The sequence below is a fragment of the Schistocerca americana genome, unplaced genomic scaffold (assembly GCF_021461395.2).
Source record: "Schistocerca americana isolate TAMUIC-IGC-003095 unplaced genomic scaffold, iqSchAmer2.1 HiC_scaffold_676, whole genome shotgun sequence".
Lineage (NCBI taxonomy): Eukaryota > Metazoa > Arthropoda > Insecta > Orthoptera > Acrididae > Schistocerca > Schistocerca americana.
In genome coordinates this window covers 55,001-62,500 of record NW_025726430.1, presented here as the reverse complement: position 1 = coordinate 62,500, position 7,500 = coordinate 55,001, and the positions used below count along the sequence as shown (strand labels likewise).

The 7,500-nt window shown below is 53.4% G+C and overlaps 3 non-coding genes across 3 annotated transcripts in view; all 3 read left to right on the top strand.

Annotated features, from left to right (window-relative positions):
• The first annotated feature begins 4,318 nt into the window (after positions 1-4,318).
• On the top strand, positions 4,319-6,228 carry LOC124588980. The gene has a single exon (XR_006975891.1). It is a non-coding gene; the product is annotated as a small subunit ribosomal RNA (ribosomal RNA).
• A 352-nt stretch (positions 6,229-6,580) lies between these two features.
• LOC124588990 lies at positions 6,581-6,735 on the top strand. Its single transcript, XR_006975900.1, has one exon. It is a non-coding gene; the product is annotated as a 5.8S ribosomal RNA (ribosomal RNA).
• A 188-nt stretch (positions 6,736-6,923) lies between these two features.
• Positions 6,924-7,500, top strand: part of LOC124588982 — a 4,222-nt gene continuing 3,645 nt past the window's right edge. Inside the window, exon 1 of the ribosomal RNA XR_006975893.1 lies at positions 6,924-7,500. This exon is cut by the window's right edge and continues 3,645 nt beyond it. This is a non-coding gene — a ribosomal RNA (large subunit ribosomal RNA).

Below are 7,500 nucleotides of genomic sequence, written 5' to 3'. Positions count from 1 at the left end.
CTACACAGGGGTGCACCCAACATCACAATACTGCCTCCTGTCACACCACACAAACAATGGCACGAATGAAAGACACAGGTCTGCCACAAGCATGGAATCAGAGCGCCGCCTGTTATGAGCCAAAGGTGCACCCTGACGTGGCAAATCAGATGATGCCGCAGTCATTTACTTACGATAATCACAATCAACAAACCAGCCCCCCCCCCCCCCCCGAAAACACCTTTCCTTACAACAATGTGTGCCTTAACCTAACCCGTATTGTGCCTTAACCTAACCCGTATTGTGCCTTAACCTAACCCGTATTGTGCCTTAACCTAACCCATATTGCGCCTTAACCTAACCCATATTGCGCCTTAACCTAACCCATATTGCGCCTTAACCTAACCCATATTGCGCCTTAACCTAACCCATATTGTGCCTTAACCTAACCTATATTGTACCTTAACCTAACCCATATTGTACCTTAACCTAACCCATATTGTACCTTAACCTAACCTATATTGTACCTTAACCTAACCTATATTGTACCTTAACCTAACCTATATTGGGCCTTAACCTAACCTATATTGGGCCTTAACCTAACCTATATTGGGCCTTAACCTAACCTATATTGGGCCTTAACCTAACCTATATTGGGCCTTAACGTAACCCACGTTGCGCCTTAACCTAACCTATATTGTACCTTAACCTAACCCATATTGTACCTTAACCTAACCCATATTGTACCTTAACCTAACCTATATTGTACCTTAACCTAACCTATATTGTACCTTAACCTAACCTATATTGGGCCTTAACCTAACCTATATTGGGCCTTAACCTAACCTATATTGGGCCTTAACCTAACCTATATTGGGCCTTAACCTAACCTATATTGGGCCTTAACGTAACCCACGTTGCGCCTTAACGTAACCCACGTTGCGCCTTAACGTAACCCACGTTGCGCCTTAACGTAACCCACGTTGCGCCTTAACGTAACCCACGTTGCGCCTTAACGTAACCCACGTTGCGCCTTAACCTAACCCATATTGCGCCTTAACCTAACCCATATTGCGCCTTAACCTAACCCATATTGCGCCTTAACCTAACCCATATTGTACCTTAACCTAACCTATATTGTACCTTAACCTAACCTATATTGTACCTTAACCTAACCTATATTGGGCCTTAACCTAACCTATATTGGGCCTTAACCTAACCTATATTGGGCCTTAACCTAACCTATATTGGGCCTTAACCTAACCTATATTGGGCCTTAACGTAACCCACGTTGCGCCTTAACGTAACCCACGTTGCGCCTTAACGTAACCCACGTTGCGCCTTAACGTAACCCACGTTGCGCCTTAACGTAACCCACGTTGCGCCTTAACGTAACCCACGTTGCGCCTTAACCTAACCCATATTGCGCCTTAACCTAACCCATATTGCGCCTTAACCTAACCCATATTGCGCCTTAACCTAACCCATATTGTGCCTTAACCTAACCTATATTGTACCTTAACCTAACCCATATTGTACCTTAACCTAACCTATATTGTACCTTAACCTAACCTATATTGTACCTTAACCTAACCTATATTGTACCTTAACCTAACCCATATTGCGCCTTAACCTAACCCATATTGCGCCTTAACCTAACCCATATTGCGCCTTAACCTAACCCATATTGCGCCTTAACCTAACCCATATTGCGCCTTAACCTAACCCATATTGCGCCTTAACCTAACCCATATTGCGCCTTAACCTAACCCATATTGCGCCTTAACCTAACCCATATTGCGCCTTAACCTAACCCATATTGTACCTTAACCTAACCCATATTGTACCTTAACCTAACCTATATTGTACCTTAACCTAACCTATATTGTACCTTAACCTAACCTATATTGTACCTTAACCTAACCTATATTGGGCCTTAACCTAACCTATATTGGGCCTTAACCTAACCTATATTGGGCCTTAACCTAACCTATATTGGGCCTTAACCTAACCTATATTGGGCCTTAACGTAACCCACGTTGCGCCTTAACGTAACCCACGTTGCGCCTTAACGTAACCCACGTTGCGCCTTAACGTAACCCACGTTGCGCCTTAACGTAACCCACGTTGCGCCTTAACGTAACCCACGTTGCGCCTTAACGTAACCCACGTTGCGCCTTAACCCAACACACGTTGCGCCTTAACCCAACACACGTTGGGCCTTAACCCAACACACGTTGGGCCTTAACCCAACACACGTTGGGCCTTAACCCAACACACGTTGGGCCTTAACCCAACACACGTTGGGCCTTAACCCAACACACGTTGGGCCTTAACCCAACACACGTTGGGCCTTAACCCAACACACGTTGGGCCTTAACCCAACACACGTTGGGCCTTAACCCAACACACGTTGGGCCTTAACCCAACACACGTTGGGCCTTAACCCAACACACGTTGGGCCTTAACCCAACACACGTTGGGCCTTAACCCAACACACGTTGGGCCTTAACCCAACACACGTTGGGCCTTAACCCAACACACGTTGGGCCTTAACCCAACACACGTTGGGCCTTAACCCAACACACGTTGGGCCTTAACCCAACACACGTTGGGCCTTAACCCAACACACGTTGGGCCTTAACCTGCTCTGTAATTGTCATACGACGCGTTAAATTAGTGTGGTGTTGCCTAACTGCAACCCCCGCAATATAGTTTGCTACTCGCACTGCCTGGTCCCCAGAGTATCGCTTCATGTTAAACACCTTGCAGCTATACACTGTAATGCGGATGGCAGCAGGACGTACATGCTCAATGCCCTTCGCAGTTGTTCATTGGCATTTGCATGGCGAAGCACAGCCTACGTTGTGGTACGGCGTGTGTCAACTGTCCGCTGATGTTGTACGTCCAAATCACACACTGTACTGCACATTGGTCCTCATGTACTGAATGATACATCGTGGTACATGTGTGACCGTACCACGACTGCGCCAACAACGGCGAACCATACGGTCCAAATATTGTGCACTCAGCTACGTGTCGTCTCCCTATAAGAGCTGGATTGCAGTATGGTATGCCGTGGATGGCGATCAGCATGAGCCGTCTGTTGATGTAGTGGCGCGTGTTGTCAGACGTAGTCGTCTCTTCTCACACACCGTGATAGCATGGTGCACTGCGTTCCACATCTGCGACATGCGACAGAGGCCGGTTGACAGTCGTTCGCGCAATGGACATCGCATACGTACGGGGGCCACCTTCCACGTGTTCGCGAAGCGTGCACATGTTGTTGCGTGTATGTGGGCAGACATAGTGTGTCGTGACACCTGACACAGGCATGCAACAATCGTTGAATTTGCAAATGGCGATGGACGTCTACGTTTGCTGGTGACGTTACGCAAATGAACAACTGGTAAACGGTTGTGGTGCGGTTGTTCTCGCTAGAGGTGAATCAGTGATGGCGACGATCGGTTGAGCTACCAACCGGTTGTTTCAGCGATACCCACCATGCCCACGAACGTGAATGGCATGTGGGTGTGAAGCGATACGCGGCGGTGGCTGGGTGGGACCGTCCCCGGCCGGTGAGGGGGGGCCTCCCGGCGTGCTGGCCGCGCGGTGCGTGGGCGCACGCGCTACAGCCGGCTGGTGGGGGCGGCCAGTGGCAGGCGCGCCGGCCGACGGAGGCGGCAGGCGGCGCAGCTGCGCGCCGGCGCACCCTGCACGCGGCGCCGTGCGGCCAAAGTAGGTCCTCGCGGGCCCGGTGCGAAGCGCGGTGGACATCTGCAGTGTGCTGGTCCGATTGAGGACTGTGTGCGCTGAGGATGCGCCGCCGCCCGGCGCTCGGCGCCGCGACGCCGTCTGCTGCTCGGTCGCCTCTGCGGTTCTCGCAGGTGGTTTGTATCGCAGCTGTGCGGACGTGTTGGCGCGTGCGCTGTGCTGGGAGAGTTCGCTTCGGCACCCAAGTGGGGCTTTTGTCCTTCTGTGGCGCTGGCGTTGGAGCTGCCGGCCACCGTAGGTGGCGCGTGTTGTCTCCCGCCGGCAATGCCACGACAGCACGCTCCCGGGCCTCTGTCGGCAGCGGCAAGCTCAGTTGGGAGCACGGGTGGTCGCACCTAAAGCGTCTACTCGCCAAACTCCGGGCGATTGCGCCTCTCTCGAACCCGACCAAGTACTTAGGACGGCGCTGCGCGCCGCCGGGACCTGAGAGGGTTTCGAGGTGTATTGTGCAGGGGAGCTCAGCCTCCTCCTGTTTGCAGAATAATTGAGCGGACGCTTGCGTGTTCGCGCGGGCCCCCGGGACACACTCCCGGGCGGCCGGCTGCTCAGCTCTAGTTGACGCAGCTCCCTGGTTGATCCTGCCAGTAGTCATATGCTTGTCTCAAAGATTAAGCCATGCATGTCTCAGTACAAGCCGCATTAAGGTGAAACCGCGAATGGCTCATTAAATCAGTTATGGTTCCTTAGATCGTACCCACGTTACTTGGATAACTGTGGTAATTCTAGAGCTAATACATGCAAACAGAGTCCCGACCAGAGATGGAAGGGACGCTTTTATTAGATCAAAACCAATCGGTCGGCTCGTCCGGTCCGTTTGCCTTGGTGACTCTGAATAACTTTGGGCTGATCGCACGGTCCTCGTACCGGCGACGCATCTTTCAAATGTCTGCCTTATCAACTGTCGATGGTAGGTTCTGCGCCTACCATGGTTGTAACGGGTAACGGGGAATCAGGGTTCGATTCCGGAGAGGGAGCCTGAGAAACGGCTACCACATCCAAGGAAGGCAGCAGGCGCGCAAATTACCCGCTCCCGGCACGGGGAGGTAGTGACGAAAAATAACGATACGGGACTCATCCGAGGCCCCGTAATCGGAATGAGTACACTTTAAATCCTTTAACGAGTATCTATTGGAGGGCAAGTCTGGTGCCAGCAGCCGCGGTAATTCCAGCTCCAATAGCGTATATTAAAGTTGTTGCGGTTAAAAAGCTCGTAGTTGGATTTGTGTCCCACGCTGTTGGTTCACCGCCCGTCGGTGTTTAACTGGCATGTATCGTGGGACGTCCTGCCGGTGGGGCGAGCTGAAGGCGTGCGACGCGCCTCGTGCGTGCTCGTGCGTCCCGAGGCGGACCCCGTTGCAATCCTACCAGGGTGCTCTTGAGTGAGTGTCTCGGTGGGCCGGCACGTTTACTTTGAACAAATTAGAGTGCTTAAAGCAGGCAAGCCCGCCTGAATACTGTGTGCATGGAATAATGGAATAGGACCTCGGTTCTATTTTGTTGGTTTTCGGAACCCGAGGTAATGATTAATAGGGACAGGCGGGGGCATTCGTATTGCGACGTTAGAGGTGAAATTCTTGGATCGTCGCAAGACGAACAGAAGCGAAAGCATTTGCCAAGTATGTTTTCATTAATCAAGAACGGAAGTTAGAGGTTCGAAGGCGATCAGATACCGCCCTAGTTCTAACCATAAACGATGCCAGCCAGCGATCCGCCGCAGTTCCTCCGATGACTCGGCGGGCAGCCTCCGGGAAACCAAAGCTTTTGGGTTCCGGGGGAAGTATGGTTGCAAAGCTGAAACTTAAAGGAATTGACGGAAGGGCACCACCAGGAGTGGAGCCTGCGGCTTAATTTGACTCAACACGGGAAACCTCACCAGGCCCGGACACCGGAAGGATTGACAGATTGATAGCTCTTTCTTGATTCGGTGGGTGGTGGTGCATGGCCGTTCTTAGTTGGTGGAGCGATTTGTCTGGTTAATTCCGATAACGAACGAGACTCTAGCCTGCTAACTAGTCGCGTGACATCCTTCGTGCTGTCAGCGATTACTTTTCTTCTTAGAGGGACAGGCGGCTTCTAGCCGCACGAGATTGAGCAATAACAGGTCTGTGATGCCGTTAGATGTTCTGGGCCGCACGCGCGCTACACTGAAGGAATCAGCGTGTCTTCCTAGGCCGAAAGGTCGGGGTAACCCGCTGAACCTCCTTCGTGCTAGGGATTGGGGCTTGCAATTGTTCCCCATGAACGAGGAATTCCCAGTAAGCGCGAGTCATAAGCTCGCGTTGATTACGTCCCTGCCCTTTGTACACACCGCCCGTCGCTACTACCGATTGAATGATTTAGTGAGGTCTTCGGACTGGTACGCGGCATTGACTCTGTCGTTGCCGATGCTACCGGAAAGATGACCAAACTTGATCATTTAGAGGAAGTAAAAGTCGTAACAAGGTTTCCGTAGGTGAACCTGCGGAAGGATCATTACCGACTAGACTGCATGTCTTTCGATGTGCGTGTCGTGTCGCGCAACACGCTACCTGTACGGCTCGCAGTAGCCGTGCGCCGCGTGCGGAACCACGCGTGCGTCTCAAAACTAACGCCAATGTTGTGTGGTACGAGCGCTGAAGCGCTGGAGCGGCTGGCCTGCGGCACCTGGCGCCTGGCGCCGGTTTTGAATGACTTTCGCCCGACTGCCTGTCCGCTCCGGTGTGGAGCCGTACGACGCCCATCGGCCGTGAGGCCGTTGGACACAGAACGCTTGAACAGGGGCCGCCACACGCCTACGTCCCGCCTATGCAACTGTCTTGAAAGAGACAGTGGAAACTCAGAAAAAGATCACCCAGGACGGTGGATCACTCGGCTCGTGGGTCGATGAAGAACGCAGCAAATTGCGCGTCGACATGTGAACTGCAGGACACATGAACATCGACGTTTCGAACGCACATTGCGGTCCATGGATTCCGTTCCCGGGCCACGTCTGGCTGAGGGTCGGCTACGTATACTGAAGCGCGCGGCGTTTGCCCCGCTTCGCAGACCTGGGAGCGTCGCGGCCGCCTGTGGGGCCGGCCGCGCCTCCTTAAACGTGCGATGCGCGCCCGTCGCCTGGCGGTTCGCATACCGGTACTTACTCGGTAGCGTGCACAGCCGGCTGGCGGTGTGGCGTGCGACACCTCGTGCAACGACCTCAGAGCAGGCGAGACTACCCGCTGAATTTAAGCATATTACTAAGCGGAGGAAAAGAAACTAACAAGGATTCCCCCAGTAGCGGCGAGCGAACAGGGAAGAGTCCAGCACCGAACCCCGCAGGCTGCCGCCTGTCGTGGCATGTGGTGTTTGGGAGGGTCCACTACCCCGACGCCTCGCGCCGAGCCCAAGTCCAACTTGAATGAGGCCACGGCCCGTAGAGGGTGCCAGGCCCGTAGCGGCCGGTGCGAGCGTCGGCGGGACCTCTCCTTCGAGTCGGGTTGCTTGAGAGTGCAGCTCCAAGTGGGTGGTAAACTCCATCTGAGACTAAATATGACCACGAGACCGATAGCGAACAAGTACCGTGAGGGAAAGTTGAAAAGAACTTTGAAGAGAGAGTTCAAAAGTACGTGAAACCGTTCTGGGGTAAACGTGAGAAGTCCGAAAGGTCGAACGGGTGAGATTCACGCCCATCCGGCCACTGGCCTCCGCCCTCGGCAGATGGGGCCGGCCGCCCGCGCGGAGCAATCCGCGGCGGGGTCGTGTCCGGTTGCCTTTCCACTCGCCGCGGGG